General features: G+C 45.2%; 1 protein-coding gene across 1 annotated transcript in view; it reads right to left on the bottom strand.

The window, feature by feature from the left end:
* The window catches only part of LOC135377434 (lymphocyte cytosolic protein 2-like), a 135290-nt gene that overhangs the window by 118379 nt on the left and 1177 nt on the right, over window positions 1-15734 (bottom strand). The gene's annotated exons all lie outside the window — the stretch shown is intronic.

Raw genomic sequence — 15734 nt, 5'->3', positions numbered from 1 at the left:
TTATTGTTAACCAAAGAGGGAAACGAGAGTATATTTATAGATGCAACAGCTTGAAGCAGGCATGAGGGTCTTCAACCACCTGAAACCTGGGAAAGAGACCCAGCAGCACATCCGGACCTCCGTTCTACTCAAGGAATACGGACACATGGAGATATGCCATGCATGGGTGACAGGGAGTATTGGAAAGTATATTTCCCACTGTTCGTTGAAAGTCCAGCCAGTCAGAGGATAGGGTATTTTCTATTTGTGTCTGAACAAGTGGTGCAATAGCACTGCAATGCATTCCCTCGTACATCTTATTGTTAACCAAAGAGGGAAACGAGAGTATATTTATAGATGCAACAGCTTGAAGCAGGCATGAGGGTCTTCAACCACCTGAAACCTGGGAAAGAGACCCAGCAGCACATCCGGACCTCCGTTCTACTCAAGGAATACGGACACATGGAGATATGCCATGCATGGGTGACAGGGAGTATTGGAAAGTATATTTCCCACTGTTCGTTGAAAGTCCAGCCAGTCAGAGGATAGGGTATTTTCTATTTGTGTCTGAACAAGTGGTGCAATAGCACTGCAATGCATTCCCTCGTACATCTTATTGTTAACCAAAGAGGGAAACGAGAGTATATTTATAGATGCAACAGCTTGAAGCAGGCATGAGGGTCTTCAACCACCTGAAACCTGGGAAAGAGACCCAGCAGCACATCCGGACCTCCGTTCTACTCAAGGAATACGGACACATGGAGATATGCCATGCATGGGTGACAGGGAGTATTGGAAAGTATATTTCCCACTGTTCGTTGAAAGTCCAGCCAGTCAGAGGATAGGGTATTTTCTATTTGTGTCTGAACAAGTGGTGCAATAGCACTGCAATGCATTCCCTCGTACATCTTATTGTTAACCAAAGAGGGAAACGAGAGTATATTTATAGATGCAACAGCTTGAAGCAGGCATGAGGGTCTTCAACCACCTGAAACCTGGGAAAGAGACCCAGCAGCACATCCGGACCTCCGTTCTACTCAAGGAATACGGACACATGGAGATATGCCATGCATGGGTGACAGGGAGTATTGGAAAGTATATTTCCCACTGTTCGTTGAAAGTCCAGCCAGTCAGAGGATAGGGTATTTTCTATTTGTGTCTGAACAAGTGGTACAATAGCACTGCAATGCATTCCCTCGTACATCTTATTGTTAACCAAAGAGGGAAACGAGAGTATATTTATAGATGCAACAGCTTGAAGCAGGCATGAGGGTCTTCAACCACCTGAAACCTGGGAAAGAGACCCAGCAGCACATCCGGACCTCCGTTCTACTCAAGGAATACGGACACATGGAGATATGCCATGCATGGGTGACAGGGAGTATTGGAAAGTATATTTCCCACTGTTCGTTGAAAGTCCAGCCAGTCAGAGGATAGGGTATTTTCTATTTGTGTCTGAACAAGTGGTGCAATAGCACTGCAATGCATTCCCTCGTACATCTTATTGTTAACCAAAGAGGGAAACGAGAGTATATTTATAGATGCAACAGCTTGAAGCAGGCATGAGGGTCTTCAACCACCTGAAACCTGGGAAAGAGACCCAGCAGCACATCCGGACCTCCGTTCTACTCAAGGAATACGGACACATGGAGATATGCCATGCATGGGTGACAGGGAGTATTGGAAAGTATATTTCCCACTGTTCGTTGAAAGTCCAGCCAGTCAGAGGATAGGGTATTTTCTATTTGTGTCTGAACAAGTGGTGCAATAGCACTGCAATGCATTCCCTCGTACATCTTATTGTTAACCAAAGAGGGGAACGAGAGTATATTTATAGAGGCAACAGCTTGAGTCAGGTATGAGGGTCTCCAACCAACTGAAATCTGGAATTGGAACCCAGCACCTCCGGACCTCCATTCTACTCAAGGAACATGGACACATGGAGATATGATATGCATGGACGACTGGTAGTATTGGAAAGTACATTTTCCTGAAAGTTCACCAAGTCAGAGGATAAGTGCTTTAAAGTGTCCTATTCATTAGAATGCTGGCTCTCTATGGTATAGTTAATGCTGAAAAACAAGTTAGATATCTCAGAAAAGAGTTGGAGTGAACAAGTGAATCACTTCGGTGACAGTGAAGGCTGATATATGCTTCGCTGTTTTTTTTTTTTTTTTAATAGATCATATGGCGCCAGAGATCCAGAGATAACTCCGCCGCTTCCAAAGGATGCAGCAAAAATTCCTTATGATGCATACATTTATCTTGGCGTCCTCTTTCGGATGAAATCGTTCGCATTAGAATCACTTAGTCTAGTCTCTTGGAATAACATGAAATATATCCCAGACGAAATGTAGAACAGAAAAAAAATCTGGCACACCGTCTCAAAGAGAAGGTCGCAAGCTCGAACAATTTTTCCCGCTGAATCGCGAAACAGTTTCAAATAGTCAAAAGCATGGCGACATCTAATAAATAAAAACGAGTAGACTGTCACGTCCTATCAACTAGAAAGCCTGGGTACATTAGAGTGCCCTCGATTCCTACTTGCATGCCTATCTCTATCTGCCCACGCGCTTTCGCCAGCGACAAGGCATCATAACGCGGAACACCACGCTGAGAAAACTGGCACAATTTACATTGCGGTAGTGCAACCTGACGACGTCCCAGTCACTTCCACGCAGATAAGTATTTGTCGCCGGAGGTATTGCGTCTTCGAGTTCCTTCTATACCGGGGCTATATATGCCACGATACAACGAAACATACAGCTCGGGACGAATGCACTTAGTCACTAACAGTTCCTTATCATTTTTAGAGAGGCTCGTGAGCTTCGTGCCTCCCTTGACCCTAGATACTGATCATGGGGATTGAACACCTGCGCTTTATTTTAAACGATCAGGTTCAACTGCTCTGTGCAGGATCATCCGCTGCGTTGGAGGACGGAGGAAATGAAATCAAAGAAACCAGAGCAAACCAAAGTAGCCAACCTGAAGGCCACCTTCACAGCGAGTTTCGTCCCAGTACCCACTTCGAACACATGGTTAGAAAGCAAGCGATCGGGTGGCAGAGATCCATTAAAAACATAGCCGAGGATAAAAGGATTGGGCAAGCGAGCTGATGTAAAGATGTACGTAGGCAGCGTATCCCTCAGTCTTGTCCTTTGTTGTCCTTGTCTTGGTTGGTTTGTCGGTCTCCTTACTCTAAACTGAAGGATACGCTGCCTACGTCATAACTGTGCAGTTTATTTCACAGACCACACCTTCACCAATACGTAAGAAAAAGAAAGAAGGTGAGGCTACACTACACTACATTGAAAGACTCGTGAGAAAATAAGCGAGCTGGTGGCAAGGATTCATGACGAAAAACCTTACATTACCTAGTCGCGGAACTTTTTCTCGTGAAAACAAACTACGACAGGGGACTGCACTAGACAAAAACAGACTGCATTTGTGTGAAATAATTTACGTAGACTATGAAAGATAGAAGTCACTGAAAAGGTTAGCCAGCTGTAGGACTCGCTGTTATTGCTTTCTGTGACAACCGCCAGCACGTGAACTTTAACTATAAAGCGGCATCGTGGCATTTTTCAGCACTTTCGCCTAGCTAGCGCGTTGTCGCATCTGCTCGATAAAACTTTCGAATATTTTTCGAAAACCGAAAGAAAGAAAACTCCCCAGATCAACGCCACACAGACCCTAAGTATGCGCATGAGTCCTGTTAGGTTTCTGACGGCAATGGACTGAATGCCATGCTCATACAATGTAGCCTTTATGGCACAAGGGGCACGTTATGTCTGCTGTCGAGCTGTCGTGCGACGTATAGACTACATGGCGCATGACGTGTTCAGTTCTACGAATACAACTCCAGATGAGAGGGAACATGATCACCTCTCCCGCCTTCACGCCTGTGAGACTCCGTGCACACTAAAAAATGGGAGCCACGTACGCCATTTTTCACTCGTAACGTCCTCACTTTTGATGTATCCTTGTAGTCTCATTCGTATCCTCACACTATCTGCACTCTTTTCGTAGAATGATGGACTATGAATAAAAGATGAAAGTCACTGAAAAGGTTAGCCAGCTGTAGGACTCGAACTCACATCTTCTGGATTACCGGTCCAGGGCTCTACCAATTGAGCTAAGCTAACACGCCTTCTCAGCGACGTCCAGGGTGCTTCATCTGAAGGGACAAACCAGTGACTCTCGCACACTCATCCTCCTTTCACTCTTACATTTTTGCAGAAGATGTGGGTAATCCAGAAGATGCGAGTTCGAATCCTACAGCTGGCTAACCTTTTCAGTGACTTTCATCGTTAATTTCTTAGGCAACTTGAGGCCTTGTATGTGATTGTCCCTTCTATGTTGTTCCAGCCTCAGAACATCAGTTATCTCATGTTCAACAATTGCCGCTTGCGTCGATCCCTGTCGTATGAATGTGTGTATGAGTGTGCAAAAATGTAAGAGTGAAAGGAGGATGAGTGAGAGAGAGTGACTGGTCTGTCCCTTCAGATGACGCACCCTGGAAGTCGCTGAGAAGGCGTGTTAGCTTCGCTCAATTGGTAGAGCCCTGGACCGGTAATCCAGAAGATGTGGGTTTGAGTCCTACAGCTGGCTAACCTTTTCAGTGACTTTCATCTTTCATCGTTAATTTCTTAGGCAACTTGAGGCCTTGTATGTGATTGTCCCTTCTATGTTGTTCCAGCCTCAGAACATCAGTTATCTCATGTTCAACAATTGCCGCTTGCGTCGATCCCTGTCGTATGAATGTGTGTATGAGTGTGCAAAAATGTAAGAGTGAAAGGAGGATGAGTGAGAGAGAGTGACTGGTCTGTCCCTTCAGATGACGCACCCTGGAAGTCGCTGAGAAGGCGTGTTAGCTTAGCTCAATTGGTAGAGCCCTGGACCGGTAATCCAGAAGATGTGGGTTCGAGCCCTACAGCTGGCTAACCTTTTCAGTGACTTTCATCTTTCATCGTTAATTTCTTAGGCAACTTGAGGCCTTGTATGTGATTGTCCCTTCTATGTTTGTTCCAGCCTCAGAACATCAGTTATCTCATGATGGACTACCCCAGAACAATTCATTTTCTAAGTCCATACTTTCACTTCAGTCAGTCGTGGGTAAGTTACTAAAAAATAACTGAGTTACAGTTAAAATTACTCTTTCTGGAATATAAGTAGTTACAGCTACAGTTACCACGTTAAAGTAACAACCGTTCATCAAAGAAAAAAGAAGGAAAAAAAAGAAAATCCGAATAAATGTAACCATCGGAAACTTCCTTTTAGCACTTGAACTGTCCATGCATAGTTGTACGACCGTGGTTATACCGCGTTATAAACGAAGAATTTAACATGAGCCCCAACAGCACGGTGGGAGTTAGGCCGGTTTCACACCACGAACGCATTTGTCGTCCGTTTGCTTCAAAAATAGAACCTAAAAAGGCAATCGAGCTCCGTATAGGTTCTAATGGGTCCGTTTTGGCTCCATTAAAAACACGCCCGAGGAAAACGTTCGTGTGGAAGCGGCCTTAGTGTAATGCCATCCTGGCTGCGATTATATGTGGGATGACAACGTTCGCGAAATTCCAGGTTGGGAAAAATAGCAGGGTATTTGAAGCCTCGGCAAAATGCTGTGCAATACCTGAGTAAGAGTTACATTTTACAGTTTCCTTAACCAAAAGTAGTAACTATATCTCGGTTACAAGTTACTTCTAACTTAGTTACTTGCATAGTTAATGCAAAAAAGGAATTACAGTTACAAGTAACTTAGTTACTTCCCAAGACTGGTTTATTTCCTGTTCTCCGAATGTACCATGCATGAGCGGATATGGGTCGCATCCGAGCAGATGAATGAGGAACTCAACCAGACTTGTGCCCGTTACCGAAAAAAAGGAACTAAATACCGTTACCCGTTACTTCAGAAAAAAGTAACTAAATACGTTACTCGTTACCAACTTACAAAAGTAACGAGTTCTCGTTACTCACAGGTAACGAGTTACTTTTACGTTACCGCAGCATAGTTAAAGGAGCCAACAAACATGCCGTCACTTGCCTTCAACTCTTTAGTAATGAGGAATTGCACTTCAGAAGACGTTGATACTCGAAATTTGTCGTCCGTCCTTCGTGTTCCGTGTCTCTCGGCCCGTTACCATGAATCTATATCAGTTTGCCTAGACCTTCTCCCTTATTTCCGGGGGGATCGGAGATTACGAAAACACAAGAAAAAACACTGGTTTTCGGCCACCGATCACCAACGGTTCCCAAAAACAGACGAGGGGCTGCGTCATAATTTAGAGCGCTCTGAAGCTTAGCAAAGACCAGAAAAGGCTAGAAGTCGAAATGCGTTTTTTCTAGCCATAGCACAATTGGTGGCCATTCTTGGGAAGGAGCGATGGTCGGAGATGACGGAAATAAGAGAAAGGACAACAACACATCCAGTGAGGGACTGCAATAATACTTTGAGTCACACGTCACGCAGGTCAAATCTGCACGCATTGCGCCACACAGAGTGCCGAAATGTGCTCCCCTGCGCTCAAGAAAAGGAACGAGTAACGTCAGTAGCCAGTTACCAATTTTTGTAACTGATTCCGTTTCTATTACCATTTTTTAAAAAGTAACTGAATCGTTACTTCGTTACCAAAAAAAGTAACCGTTACCAAGTAACGAGTTACTTGTAACGAGTTAGGCACAACTCTGAACTCAACACTGAAAGAGCCCGAATCTGGATACAGGGAAAGACGACGAGAGGACAAAAACGATAAAGTTCCACCGCCAGCTTGCGCGCGTTTATACCATCTTATCAGGCAAACTAGGCTTCAGCGCGTAAGGGGACTAAAGAACGAAATCTAGCTGGCCAACTCGTAAGCGGGACGAAAGCCCTGCAGCTGCTTCTTGTCGCTACTGGATACCCAAGAACCGAGTGGCGCGTGCACGTTTCAATGCACTAGTATATAGACACACCCATGTACAGACGGGCGGTTTCTCCTTGTTGCTCCACATGCAAGGCCACAATTCCCGAGAAGAAAGGGAAAAAAAAACGCTAGTCACCCTGGAACAATTAGACTCATTAAACGGCGTTATCTGCGAAGAGGTCGCTTGAACGTGCATTGACGGACTTTGGACGGGCCATTCCATTTGAAAGCCATTTGGGGGAGAATTTATGACGGCGAACTGGAAGGAGAATTTACACAGACACTTGCAAGCGACGGAACATGGAATTTGAAGGACCACGTGGAGGTGAACACAAACGTTCCAGAAATATCGCTAAAAATTAGCTAAGGTGAAAGTACTTTGAATAAGAGAAAAAAGGCGAGCGCATAGGCCGTTCTCGAGGAACATGGCAGGACCGTTTAGCATCTGTAGATCCATCGGGTGGGGCACCAAAGCGGGATTGTATCTCATTACATTCATTTGGGAAGCATATTTTTTTTTTTTTTAATTTCGTGTTAGCGCCGCGAAGCAACTGTGGCTATGAGCGGCGTACAGACGTGGACAGATGGAGAGAGGACAGTAGGAAGGAGTGGGGGACAGGGGGGTTAGTGTGCGTCCTGGGCCGACTTCAGGGGGAACTGTGCCGACATTCGTCTGGAAAGTCTTCGGAAAACCCAGGGAAAACCTCAGACAGCACAGCCGGTGACAGGATTCGAACCCGTGTCACCTCCCAGTCTCGGCGTGGAAAGCGATCATCTTTAACCACTATGCCACGGGAGCTGGTTTGGGAAGCATAAAACGCAGCGATTGCTAATATGGTGGATGCTTCTTTTTTCTTTTTGGCCGTGATGAAACATCTTCCGCCGAAATGAGACTATACCTTCGGCCGTAATGAGATTTGGCCGTAACGAGACACTTGGGGATTAAAGGATTTTTCGGCCGTAATGAGACTTTCGGCCGCAATGAGACTTCGGCCGTAATGAGACTTCGGCCGTAATGAGACTTCGGCTGTAATGAGATATTACCCCAAAGCGGGAACCTAAAAGACACAGGTCGGAGACCCCTTGATGACGCAGATGGAACTGGATTTCAACCAATGTAGTTTTACACTGCAGATCCCATTTTTGCAAAGAGAGAGAGAGGGAGAAAGAAAAAAAGCATGGCCAACGCCACCTAGACACAGAAGGCCTGCTTATTGCCTCCTCCCCCTCCTTCGCTACGTGGACATATAAAGTCAGAATTCCTCTGCCACTGCGATTCGTCATTCTGCGAATTCAGGAACTCGCAAATGATTGCAGCTAACTTGGAACCTGTAAGCCTGGATCTGTAGGCAAAAAAGTGCAACATATGCTTTCCAGAAAATCAGCCTTGAGAAAGATATGGAACCGTTTTGCGCTATATTTTAAAGTTTTCCCATTTAATATACGCGGGGACGTTCAATCTAGACACGCAGACGACGGTGGTTCGTCTCCATGGCTACGACCGCTAAAAGGATGTTCGTGATTGGCTACCGCCGTTGAAAACACAATCCTGATTGGCTGACTCTTAGTTATTATGTCACGTCGACGGGTAAGCAGGCTTTCTCCATCTAGGTGGTGTTCGCATGACACATATCAATCAAACCTTTTTAAATGGGAGACGTACGTACAAATTTCTGAGGACCTCCTGCCTTCTCTCGCCACCAGATTATTCGTGTCACCTACCATTATACTTTCATGTACGTTTGTCCGTGACGTTCCAACAGAAGAACAGTGTAGAGCTGGCAAGTGGGCTTGAGGTTGTAGCGTACTTGCTTTAGGTATAGACAGCGAAGTACTTGTCGTTAAAATTCACTGGTTTACAGAGCTTTACTGGAAAATTACGCCTCTGGAGCTTTCACGTTTCACGCCAAGAAGAGAATCACTAGTTGGAGTTCGAGTTAGGAAAGATTACAAACCTACCTATGTTGGAAGCACCGATTTGTCCTTTGCCGAGACGCTTTCGTTCTTCGTGAAACAACATGAAAGCTCTACATTAAAAACACATTCGTCACCGCACATCCATTACATAGGTAACTGCCACTCGAGGACGCGTTCTGGCGTATAAGAGCACTTTTGGGTGGATGAACAAATGAAATGGCGTGAGAGACAGTTCTAACAGAAATAGCACTTTTCTCGCGTTGCAACAGATGCCGCCACACTTGATACTTACGACGCAAACGCGCGGGAAAATCGCCTTGCGATTGGAGGAGCCTGCTGCGTCACGACCACCGGAGTCGTCGCGAGTCAAGAGTCGGCAAAATCAACACGGATTTTTATCGCTCTATCTTGAAATGAGCGATATCGAATTGGCGTAGCTCAAAACGCGACGCTTTGAAATCCGCGCGTCTCTGTAGTGCCCGCGGATACCCGCATTTCATCCGAAAATAAGGGGCAGCTATAACTGAGAGCACGCAGTGAATCGAAAACGGTGTAAATGACGTATATAACGCTCTGTTTATACGCTGAATAGTCCAAACCAAACGCTTAGTAACATAGAATTTTCGTCTTGGAGATTTTCCCCTTCGGATGCAATAACGGCAGATGTGCGGATATACTCAATATCCGCGCGGATGCGGGTACACAGGCCTATGACAACTAGAGCGGTTACGGTCTTACTTGCATTAGCTGCACGCAAGGACCTCGTGCGCCGTCGGCACATTTTAGAGGTAGTTTTCCGGCTTCAAGGTCCCACTCTGTAAGATTTCGAAAGAAGCAAGGAAGGTCGCGTTGATGCGTGAGGCTTTTAGTGAATTATAGTCATTGGTGAGTTTAATCGAGGTTGTGTTTACCGTCGCAATGTTCATCATCAGTCCTAACTAACGCAACATCGGTTCTTTTCAGCTATACATCAGCCGATGGACAAATGATACGTAAAAGCTGAGATCGATCCCGCAAAACCGGAAGCAAGAAAATTGAAATTTTCGGATTGTCTATGAACTCTTTTCAGTGTGGCCGTAGATTATAGGCGGTGGTGATCGTGGTGCTGCTTCTTTTTAGCGTTTCCGCACAGCACACAGTTTTGGTTGCCTTTCCCAGCAAATCGAAGGTCCCTCGATTCGAAAAGCATGATCCGTTCAACCGGAATTATCTGTCGTATAACACCACCTCCGGCACTCCTTCATTTGGTATTTTTTTGTTCGTGCTTACATCCGTCAAACTATGAAAAAAAAAAAAAAAAAGACATCAAATATAACGACCTTTATCCAAACCTTCCATTGATGAAACACCCCCCACATGATGCTGCCATAAATGGAACATAAGTTCATCCCTCCGTGTGCTCTACTCGCCATTCATCTTTGCCGGATCTGGACAAGCTCCATGACGGAGGGGGGGGGGGGGGGGGTGACGGTGACGTGTGCCTTCGGTTAGCGTAATGCGCCCCCATCCCCACCATACTCCCTGCAGTCTGAACCGCAAATTGGCTGTCGGCGACCGCCTTCAACCCGCTTCAGCGAACCGTGACGGGTGCGATGCACGAAAGTTGAAACCATGTCTGCGTCGGCGAAGGCGTTGAAATCATCGGGAGTCGGAGGAATTCGTATAAATCTATTGTGCGTCAAGCGATGCGGCTCGCGAGACTGCGTGCTTTAAAACATCTCGATCACCTCCTACAATGCCCATCTGGACGGGAAATCGCTTCGATTCGACTGAGCACTGATGTATCGAAATAAGTATTTAAAGAGATTGAAACATGTATTTTACTAAAAAAAACAAGCTTTCGGACGGAGTCCGTCCTTCATCAGGTACGACCGTACCTGATGAAGGACGGATTCCGTCCGAAAGCTTGTTTTTTTTAGTAAAATACATGTTTCAATCTATTTAAATACTTATTTTATTCGCTTGCGAGTGCTAGACTTCTCCCATTTTTGCCTGTTAGTTTCCTGATGTATCGAGTTCGAGTGTTAGTAGACGTTGCGTTCATGATTACGAACTCTTCGTGGAACACGTCCTTTTTTGTTGGTGCGGCGTACGCACTTGCAATCGTCGCAGGGAAATTCGATCCCGCGTGAAAACTGCGATAATTCGGACGTAACTATTGCGACCATTTTGCCCGTTTTGCGGCGAATATCAGAAAACAACCGAGTGGTTAGAAATACATTCGCATTTGCTTTCGTTTACAGGTAAGTGCTCGGAAACACATACTTTAGTTCATTTATCCATTGGTCCACAGTGGCCCGTCTATGTATTACGTCAATCATTTGACGAATCCCAAACTTACAAAAAGAAGAAAAAAGACAAGAAAAGAGATGTGGGGAAACCTAAAAATCTCGTAATTTACTCGTATTAGACAACATGAAAATAAGATACAGTTTCGTTTTTGATTCGGATCCTGAATTGTGCATTTACTCCTCTCAGCCTGTACACCCCGTGGACTCATCATATGACATTATCACTTTATCTGGGCATCCGCATCGCCTACACAAATCGCACTGGTATCTATGCGGATATGATAATTATCCACGCTAGGCTTCGCCCTAAACGTTTTCGCTATTTTTCACTATCTCGGGAGCACGTGCCCTTCTTGATAATGCGCCTACGCCTGTGCTTCCATCGTAGTGATGTCACGAACTTTTTGCGAACCCGCGGTTCGACTTCGAACCTGGTGGTTCGCAAGGTTCGAAGAACATTCGAATTTCTTGTCAGTTTCGCAAAGGTTCGCAGCTGAAGTTAGCTGATTTTTTTGGCTGCTTTTTAACTTTGAGCGAAACGGACGAAAAGTAAAAAATCCTGCAATAATAAACGGTCACGTGCGCCCTCTTGTGCGAGGTTTATATTTCTGCCCACATGAGCAAGGCTGCGATCGACTGATGGTATAGTTGCATTTATTTATGCTGTGAGCTACAACACAGAAAGCAGAAAACGGTTTCCTTTGCCAATAAAATAGATATTTCTCATATTGCTGTTATTCAAGAAGACTCAGGAGAGGGTGGTATAATAGCCAGCTGGCTGTAAAACTTCGTGGTGCCTTGGATGAGAGGTAAGCGACGAAAGTCCGCCCCAGACCAGAGCCCACTAGTGTTCTGGCTTCGTGGTAAACGTAGTTTGTACATTTAAGATTTAACTGCTATAACAGTTTTGCGCCGTTGTCCTTGCGTGCTTTGTTTTTCTTACCGACTGTATGTTTACTCTGCGAAGGTGTATGTAGAAATGCTAGGTGGTACCGTGGTAGGCGTAGGTATAAGTTTCTGTTGCTAGAAAAGTACAAATCGAAGGAAAGCTAACTGATTTATCGTACATACCGTACAGGATGACATATTGTCTGATGTGATTAAGCCTAATTAAGCCTTTAGTGGCGTATACATTGGACTGTTTACGTTTCCGGGTAGGTCACGCCAGCGCATGCGCAGTGAAGTCGAACTTTTGCGAACTTTCGCGAATTTTTCTGAGAAAAGTTCGAAAGCTTCGAACTTTTGCGAACTCGAACTTTGCCAGGTTCGTGACATCACTACTTCCATGTGGTAAACAGAAGCGTTCAAGAACATGTTAAAATAATGGACAGAAAACAATCATAGAACTGGGAAGTCGTGTTGCTATCCCCTCCTGACCGAATTTGCGTATCGAATTTTTCTAATGTTGTTGATCTGGCTTTGTTTAAGAATACAACACAATTTACCCTTAAGTCTTTGGGAGTGCGGGTTATTGTTTAGTTAAAGAGACCCGTAGCGCCTTTTGATTAGAAGGGTGGTTATATTTGCACGTATTTCTGTTATTAATGACACGAACACGACAAACAAACGTTCGTTTTGAGTCACTTTTGTGCACAGCGAATGAGAAACCGACGAATTTGAGCGAAATTAAAAAGAAAGAAAATTAGGAACTGCATGCAGAGAAGTTGGGAGAGTACTGGGGTATTTTGGTTTCGGACCTGACCCTATACTGATTACTTGTGTTCGCAATCTGCGTGGGAGACTTGCTTGTCCGCGAACGTTCCGAACCGATTAGCGCGATCTCCAGCACAAACACATGCAGTCAATTTTCCGGCTGGGTTCGACGCCAAAGGGTTATATACCGATACACGACGACGCACAGCCTATCTTGCTGCCATGCCTGACCGAGTACGACTCTTCGGGGCACGTAAAATATCGTAGGGTCGAAGCGTATACGGATCACTGCCGTACATCATTTGGGGATAGCACGCTTTGAGTGCAACCACATTCGACGTACCAGCAAATGATTGTTGACATAATAGTGAATTAACCAATTTGGTAAAACTTCGGTGCTTGTACACCACGGATACATCAGCCGCACGTCGATAAGATAGTGCTCAGGAAGATTCCGCATCTCCATCGTGGTGGTCCTATGCCGGGCCAGCGAAAGGGGGGGGGGGGGGCGAGTAAGGCGACCGCCTTAGTCCCCGCGTTTGCATGGCCCCGCGCACGAAGCCCTCAGCCAAGGATTACTTTTTTTTTTTTATATCAAGTATGGACTCAATCGCACGCGCGATCCTCGACCAAAACAGAAATGAGAGAAGAATGCGTGATGTGCCATTCCGTCATGTGATGAGAAAAAGAGTCCCACTTTTAAGAAAAATCCGCCAACCCTGCAAGCAGACATGTACAAGATACTCAACAATGTATTTAAGATAAGATAATAAATACTGACGTTAGAATGTAATTAAGGTAGAGTATAAATACGTGAAAATTAAAGTAATTAAGATAGAGTATGAAATACTTCAAAAAGTATTTGAAATACAGTTAAGATACTATTTATCCTTGAACGCAAAAAGTCACCGGTCACTGGTCAACGCGGCAAGTCGCCGCTATGTGGCATGAATCACCTAAACCCCGCGCAATACGCAAGCCGTCCCTGTGTGGTAGGAGTCATCTAGACACAAGTCCCAAAAAGATGACAAAGAGATACCACATAACTCCACTAAGTATACGTGATCCAGAACAAAGAAACTTCTAGCAGGTCCCTGCTTGGCGAGGTCAGAATTCGGCGTTACCGCGTCAGGGCACGCATAATAGAACCCTCACTCGCCAAGGATTAGTACACACGGGGCAAGATCTCTAGATGGAGACTTCCAAGAAGGGCCAATGTCCTGGTCAAGTCCGAGGGACTCAGGAAATTTCCACTTAATAAGCAAGATAATGGAAAGACGAGACACAGAAAGTTTGAGAGGGAGATCCAAAATATGTAATTAGAGTATTGAGTAGAAAATATCATAAAATGTATTTTAAATAGAGTACAAATACACAAAACAAAAAGTATTGAGTAGAGTACCAAAATACCGCAAATTGTATCTATAATACAGTATTTCAAATACAATACTCCAAATACGTACAAGTCTGCCTGCAAGCTCTACCGAGGATTTCGCACCCTTCTCTCCTGCTGCCATTTCCCGTACTGCTAAGATCTCCCACTGCGAAAATCGTATCATTCCTTATCTTTTCATTACTGCTGGCGTGAAACAGGCCCTGCGATGTGTCTTTGCCTCAGGCCCCGCACACCCCTATAGCACCGGCCCTGTGTGTATGTAGGCAGAGAAGTCAATGTCACGTACAGAGCATTATCACCCCTTATCATAAAAAAAAAAAGAAAAAAAGGAAGAAGAAGAAAAAAAGAGAGCCTCCAGTCGTTCGTTCGAGTTCGCTTCCATCCATTTTAAACAGCTGCATTTCATAATTCTGTTGGGAAGCACGCACATGCACATTCCAGGGGACTGGTATAATCGGGTATTTCTTCGAGTTTCGCCGGTAACACCACCAGAATGTTAATGGAGAGGACGGTGAACAAACAACAGTTTTGGCGGCATATAGGGTGGAGGGGAAAGTGAGCCTTGACCAACTTGTAGAGCTGGATCGGTTTTCGCAAAAGATCGGCGAAAAAAGAAAGACTGGCGCGGCTCCCTTCCTGTCAGGTTCCCCTTCGGGCTTTCGCTACCGACAGACAGTTGCCGGGCGAAACTTGAAATCATAGTCTGAGGTGGCATTTACTTCCGTATTGAGCAAAGCCGTCTCTCTGGGTCGCTTTAATTGAGGTATAACGCGGAAGTTTGCGTGCGTGTGAAAGACCGACCGGCATCTGGACCCGCCTCGGGACGATGACGATCGCAAAGCTGACACGATAACCAGTCATTATAAAACTGGGGCCCAACAAAGGGTGGTTGGATGCAGTGTGCGAACGTTCATTCGAATATCGCTCACAGATGGGTGCTACTGTGCCAGTGCCAAGGGCTGTCAACTCCGCCAATACATCGATGAAATTAACGAAATGCTAAACGTAATCTAATCTGTAACTTGTAATGCTAAACATAATCCATATATCCTGAAGGTGGGCCTCTCACTATGCTGTCGTACTACGGAAAGAGAGAAAAGACAAGTCTGGCATCAACGGATCCATGGGGAGAACAACAACAAACTACGGTTCCGTTAACATCATAAACCTTACGACCATAGCCGTTCCGTTATCAACTATCGCAAAGCTCTATTTCTCCATTATTTCTCGCATAACCCGAAGTTTGCGGTTTAATGATGCTTTTGTTGAGCTCGGCAGAGAGAAACGCGAAGCACAGACGTGAGCATGAGTCCTCCTACAGACAGCATGCATCCTTTCGGGAGGAACATATCTTTATGGGTATCCGCTTCCTGTTTATTGTCAAGGAGTGATTGCTGGCGCACAAAAACGCAGTTTACGCCGCATTGTCATTGCGTGATGTGTTGACGAGCGTACACAGTAAGCGACTCGCAATCACGTGTCACTGCGGAACGTCGACAACTCCTATACGTTGTACATAATTACGTGGGATCTCAAAATAGATATCGATTGCTGTGGAGACAAAGTGCGTAGAAGGAGATTAGATAATATAAA

This window comes from Ornithodoros turicata, chromosome 1 (assembly GCF_037126465.1).
Source record: "Ornithodoros turicata isolate Travis chromosome 1, ASM3712646v1, whole genome shotgun sequence".
Taxonomy (NCBI): Eukaryota; Metazoa; Arthropoda; class Arachnida; order Ixodida; family Argasidae; genus Ornithodoros; species Ornithodoros turicata.
The sequence above is the reverse complement of the archived record's forward strand: the minus strand, read 5'-3'. Positions and strand labels throughout refer to the sequence as shown.